General features: G+C 36.4%; 1 pseudogene; it reads right to left on the bottom strand.

The window, feature by feature from the left end:
- Positions 1–5,272: 5,272 nt before the first annotated feature.
- On the bottom strand, positions 5,273–5,378 carry LOC137816798 (small nucleolar RNA R71; annotated as a pseudogene).
- Between the last annotated feature and the right edge of the window lie 630 nt (positions 5,379–6,008).

Raw genomic sequence — 6,008 nt, 5'->3', positions numbered from 1 at the left:
TTTTTTATCAGCAAAGAATTAAATAAAAGGGACACTTTAGGGGTGTCCCAACCCTTATCCAGAATCAGCAACAACAAGTCTAAACAACAATTACAAAAAGAGAATAAAATAAGATAAAATAAAGATGCTGCATGCCTAATCTATTCAATAAAGCTTGGGTTTATAGCAGAATACGTGGTGCAGGGTCCATTTCCTCCACAAAGCATAAAAAAGATTGGTCCCTGCAAAGCATAATTAGCTCACGTGAACAGCTCAACAAACAACTTTTACATTCCATCCTTCCCAGGCACCACCCACATCTGCTCAAGAGAACAAACAGTTGATCCTATCCTTTAAGACAACATCATATAAAAACTGCATTAACAATGCCCGATCAGGGGTTCCAACAGTGCCATTCACAACTTAGGTGTTCTCGTTCATAACAGTGCCAATCACAACAATGCCAAGCATGCCCTATTCCATACCTCCTCCAACCACTATCAACATCCAGAAAAAAGTCCAGCTCCAACAAAAGGCCTGTTACCTGCGACAGGCTCAACTCTTGAAGACCAAGCAATTTATAACCTCCAAAGACACCTACTAAACAGAGTCAAACCAACACAAGATTTCTAGATAGTTACGGGTCCAACCAGACCCATTTCTTGGTTCTCTCTAGCATGACTCGGGATCCACATAAAATTAATGTAGCCAACCGAAACTGATAAAGAGCATCCTGCCCATATTCCCCTGCTCGTCCCAATGATAGCACCGTACTTGCAGCATCGAAGCTCAGATAGGAAACCCACGTCACCAACGAGCCCAATTCAGTTATGGCGTGTCTCTAGCAATAAACCACATGGAGACCCTGCTTGTTTTACTTTTGACATGAACAGACCTTCGTAAACCACCTCTTCTGCCAAGGATAATCAGCGTACACACAACATGCATTGTATTGGATTTAAGATCCAATCAGAGAAAGCATAGGAAAATGACCCTTCCCTATGTTTCAGCCACAGCCAGGACATAAGTTGAGCTGCTTGAAAGGCTTCCTCATGGTCAGGGATCCCTTGTCTGAAGATCACCTTGTTCCTGTGCTCCCATATACAACGTAGAATGGCCACCCACACTCCCTTCCAGACTTGGTTCTGCTTTTCGAACAAGTTAGAAAGATGAAAATTCAGAAAATGGTTGCATATATCCTTATTGAATGCACCCAGAACACCTATCCATATAGAGCATGACGTCCAGACACGATAAGCAAAGGTGCAATCCAGGAACAAATGCTGGGCAATTTCTACTGATTGGTTACATAAAACACACAATGGAGAATTCACCATAATCCCTCGTACCATGAGATTCTGACAAGTTGGGATTCTGTTCAGGAGGATTCTCCAAGCTGTTACAAGAGCTTTTGGGAAAGCTTTGGTCTTCCATAACGTCCTAAAAACGTCATTACTTGGTCTGGTTCCTTGGTTAGCTAAAAGGTCATATGCTGATTTTACCGAAAACAAACCTTTTGGATCGCCATTCTAAGATATAAAATCCTTGGCATCCTTGTGCATAACACCCCTAGATAAAACTTCTGATAATTCATCCTCTAAAATGGATTCCCAATGGAATCTTTCCCTTCTCCAGTTTAAGTGCCAATGCCACCCATGACTGTCCCAGAAACTAGTCTCACCCACCTTCATCGCTTGATTGAGAGAGATAAAGAATAATCTAGGATATAACTCCTTGAGACTTTTGTTGTTAACCCACGGATCCTCCCAAAAGCGCACCAAGTCCCCGAATCTGACATTCCATGTAACAGCTTGTTGGAACCAGCCTTCCCCATTACCCTCCCTACATATTTTTTCTAAATCTCTCCACCACCAAGAATGGTAGCAAGGTCGTGCATGGTCATTACCAGATATCGCTGAGTATTTGGATTCCAGAATATCTTTCCATTTTCCTTTCTCGTCACTCATCAATCTCCACTTCCATTTCGCCATTAAAGCATAGTTAAACTTCCTGACATCCTTGATTCCAAGACCACCTTCTTCAAGGGGTTTACAAATGTTCCCCCAACTTACCCACGGTATAGATCTATTATCTCTACCCCACGCCCATAAAAAACTTCTTTGGATATTCCTAATTCTCTCACAAATCGAGACTGGGGCTTTAAAGAAGGATAGGTAGAAGAGTGGAATAGAAGTGAAGACTGATTTTATTAAGCAAATTCTGCCTACCATGGATAGACACCTCCCTTTCCATGTACTAAGTCTGGCACTAACTTTATTGACCATCGGTTCCCAGAATTGTACCTTCCTTGGATTGCCTCCTACTTCTAACCCCAAGTACTTGAACGGTATCCTCATTGTATTGCAATTAAGAATCTTGGCATAGGTTTCTAGAGTAAACCTATCAACATTTATCCCAACCAATTTTGATTTGTGGAAGTTGATTTTCAGACCAGAAACTAGTTCGAAGCATCTAAGAATCGTCTTTATCGTGAATACATTACGGAAAGAATCCTCACACAAGAAGAGAGTGTCATCTGCAAATTGAAGCATGCTACACGTAATTTCCCTCCTTCTCACCTTTACACCTGTTAGCATATTTTGCTTAGACGCTTGTCTCACTAGACCGGCTAAACCTTCAGCAACCACAAGGAACAAGAAAGGCGCCATAGGATCACCCTGTCTTAATCCTCTTGACGGTTTGAATTCCTCTGTTGGGCTTCCATTAACAAGAACTGAGATGGAGGACGATTCTAAGCATCTTCTAACCCACCTCACCCATTTGCTATGGAAGCCTAGCCTTTGCAACATATGAAATAAAAAGTCCCATCTTACCGAATCGTAAGCCTTCTCGTAGTCCACCTTGAAGCAAAGAGCATTCTTTCGATTCCTCCTAACCTCCTCCACCACCTCGTTTGCCACGAGCACGCTGTCTAGCAGTCCTCTATTCCTCAAAAAGGCCTATTGGTTTTCATCAATAATCAAATGAAGAACATCCTTCATACGGCCAGCTAAAACCTTAGTAACGATCTTATAGAACATACCTACAAGGGATACAGGCCTGAATTGATCCAGTGAAAGAGGGTCACACACTTTAGGTACTGATAAGTGTCTAATTTCAGTAATATTTCATATTAAAATATAGGCACTTATGAGGATTTATTGCTAATTTACATATAAAATAATTCCTAATTTATGAATTTATACCTTTTTACATTTTTTATAATCTTTATTTGAATAAGAGTATTTTATTCTCAAATTTGGTGTTAATTGCAGATTTCTAAGGAAGATTGAAGATTTGGATTAAAGATGAATGATTTGAGCTAAAAAGATAAAGATAGAAGGTCCCAGAATGGAAAAAGATGCAAAGAAAGATTGGGCCTTTTTTATGTTTTATCATTTAGCCCGTTAGCGCGACATAGGAAACAACCTAACCCTAGAAAACTAGGATAAATAGAGGGCTAGAGGCTCAACCTTAGTGTGCCAGATTGAGAGGAAAACACCATAGAGTGAATTGTAACCCAATTGGGAGAATGGAAGGTGATAGAAGTATGCGTGGCTAATTCTACCCTTTGGGATTGGGAGTAATCTGCTCAAACTCTTATGTATTGAGGTGATATTTTATATATTAATATTCAGTTCTTGATTGATTATTGGTATTGTTGTTTTACTTTTAATTTTCCGTGACAAATTGAGAATCTTAAATCTGACCGGGAGGTATTTTTAGGGTTCGGACCTAAACAACAATACTTAACATATTTGAGTGCTAGGAATAGACTTAAAATGTTAATTGCTATTAAACGTCTGAGCTTCGTTCTAAGTTGTTCTTATAATTATGCGAGGGATCGATAGTTAGGGGACATTCTTAAGGATTTTATATGCGAGGAATCGATATAAATGATTTTTATACGGGCATCAATTTCAATCAAAAGAACTTAATATTGACATGCTAATCAAAATACTTGAGAGTGAGAGAGATGAAACTAATCCTTATTTTTCCAATTGAAACAACTAATTCTTTGTTTGTTTTCTTATTGATCAGTGCCAACACAATTAATTCAAAACTCTTTTAATTGTTCTATTTTTATATTTAGCGATTATTGTACAAGATAATTCACTGTTCCTTGTGGGATCGATATCCGTCCTTAGGGACAATTATTACTTTTGACAAACGCGGTGCACTTTAATTTGATTTGTTGAGTATAATTTCCTAAATATTGTAAATATTTTTTTTTATTATTATTATTTGTTTTGATTTTGTTTATTTTATTAAAATTAGATTTGATTTTGATTTTAGTATAGATTTACTGTTTTTTTTTAAAAAGGTTATTGTTTTTATATTCTTTTCTTTACGTTATGTAATTTAGTTTAGTTTATTTTTATTTTATTTTATTTTGATTTTGATTTTGTTTTATTATATGTTATTTTAGTTTTTTTTAGGATTAGTTTACGTAGTTTGATTTAGATTTACGTAACTGTTATTTATTTGTTTTAATTATATTTTATTATTAGTCTTAAGTTTTATTTCTACGTAAGCAAGTTAGTTAGAATATTAGTTAGTTTACGATTATAGTTTTCAGGATTTTTTTAGCTTTATTTTATTTTATTTCTAGTATTTATTTTTTATTTTTAAGTATGTTATTTTTTGTTTTTTATTGTTTTCTTTTATTCTGTTTCTAGTTTTTATTTTATCTATATTTTTTTTTTTGAATATATTTGTTATTTTTCTCTTAACGTCGTTTTAGTGTTTTATTTTAGTTTTTGTGTTATTTTTATTTATTTTACGTATTTTGTTTTTATTTCAATTTTTTTTTTAATTTAATTTAATTTAATTTATTTTTTAAGAAAAAAAAAGTACTCTGTTTTTTTTTTCTCCACTAATATGCTTTAGGAAGAAAGCAACATGGCAGAACAACAAACACCACCTCCTAGGAGGACACTTGGAGATTATGTCATGTACCAAGGACCAAGACATTTTTCTAGTATTGCAATACCTACTACTGCCAAGGCCTTGGAAATCAATCCCGATTTTCTCACTCTCATCAGTGCCTATCAATTTACAGCAATGGAACATGAGGATCCATATTCACATTTGGATACATTTTATGAATTGGTAGGAACAATGGGTTTTCAATCAGGTGATCTTGAAAATGTTTATATGCGCTTGTTTTCTTTTTCATTGGCAGGAAAGGCTAAGGAATGGCTCAAATCACTTCCAAATCAGAGCCTCACTAGCTGGAAGGATGTAGAGGAAAATTTTTTGCAAAGATTTTTTCCAATTTCTCGCTACATCAAAGCAAAGTCTGAAATCTCTATGTTCAGACAAGGAGCAAATGAAGTCTTTTGTGATACATGGGAAAGATTTAAGATGATATTGAGAAAATGCCCAAATCATGGGTTTGAAGATATTGCTCAACTGAGCGTATTCCTGAATGGTCTCAGATTTGACATAAAGATGCTCCTAGATGTTGCAGCTGGTGGCACAATGATGGCCCTTGATGTAGAACAAGCGACAATAACTATTGATGCATTGGCATCAACTGATTATAAAGCCCAACATGATGGACAAGATCTTCATAATAAAGGGTTGTTAGAAGATGCACTCTTGGCTAAAAATAAGATTCTGACACAGCAGATTGAGCAACTAACTGCACAAATGGCTAAATTGCCCCAACAATTATATGTTGTTCATTCATCTCAAAGCCAAAGTCAGTCAATCAGGTGTGATTTTTGTGGAGATGTTCATCCTAATGGTCACTGTTTTTATCAGAACAATTCACCTGAAGTTGAGGATCCATCCATGCTTGAAAGAATGAATAAAGTTGAAGACGCTCTGACAAAGATTGTGAGCGCGCAGGACAATATTGTGAAAGCGCAGGACAATAGCATGGCCATGATTAGGAGCATAAAGATCCAGATGGGACAACTGACCAAACAAATTGCACAAATTCCAGAGGAACAAAATGGCCAGTTTTCAATCAATAGCCAAACCAATTCAAAAGAGCATTGCGATAATGTAGTTGCTGAACA

This window comes from Phaseolus vulgaris, chromosome 1, assembly GCF_051622355.1.
Source record: "Phaseolus vulgaris cultivar YP4 chromosome 1, ASM5162235v1, whole genome shotgun sequence".
Lineage (NCBI taxonomy): Eukaryota > Viridiplantae > Streptophyta > Magnoliopsida > Fabales > Fabaceae > Phaseolus > Phaseolus vulgaris.
This window is presented reverse-complemented; position numbering and strand designations above follow the sequence as displayed.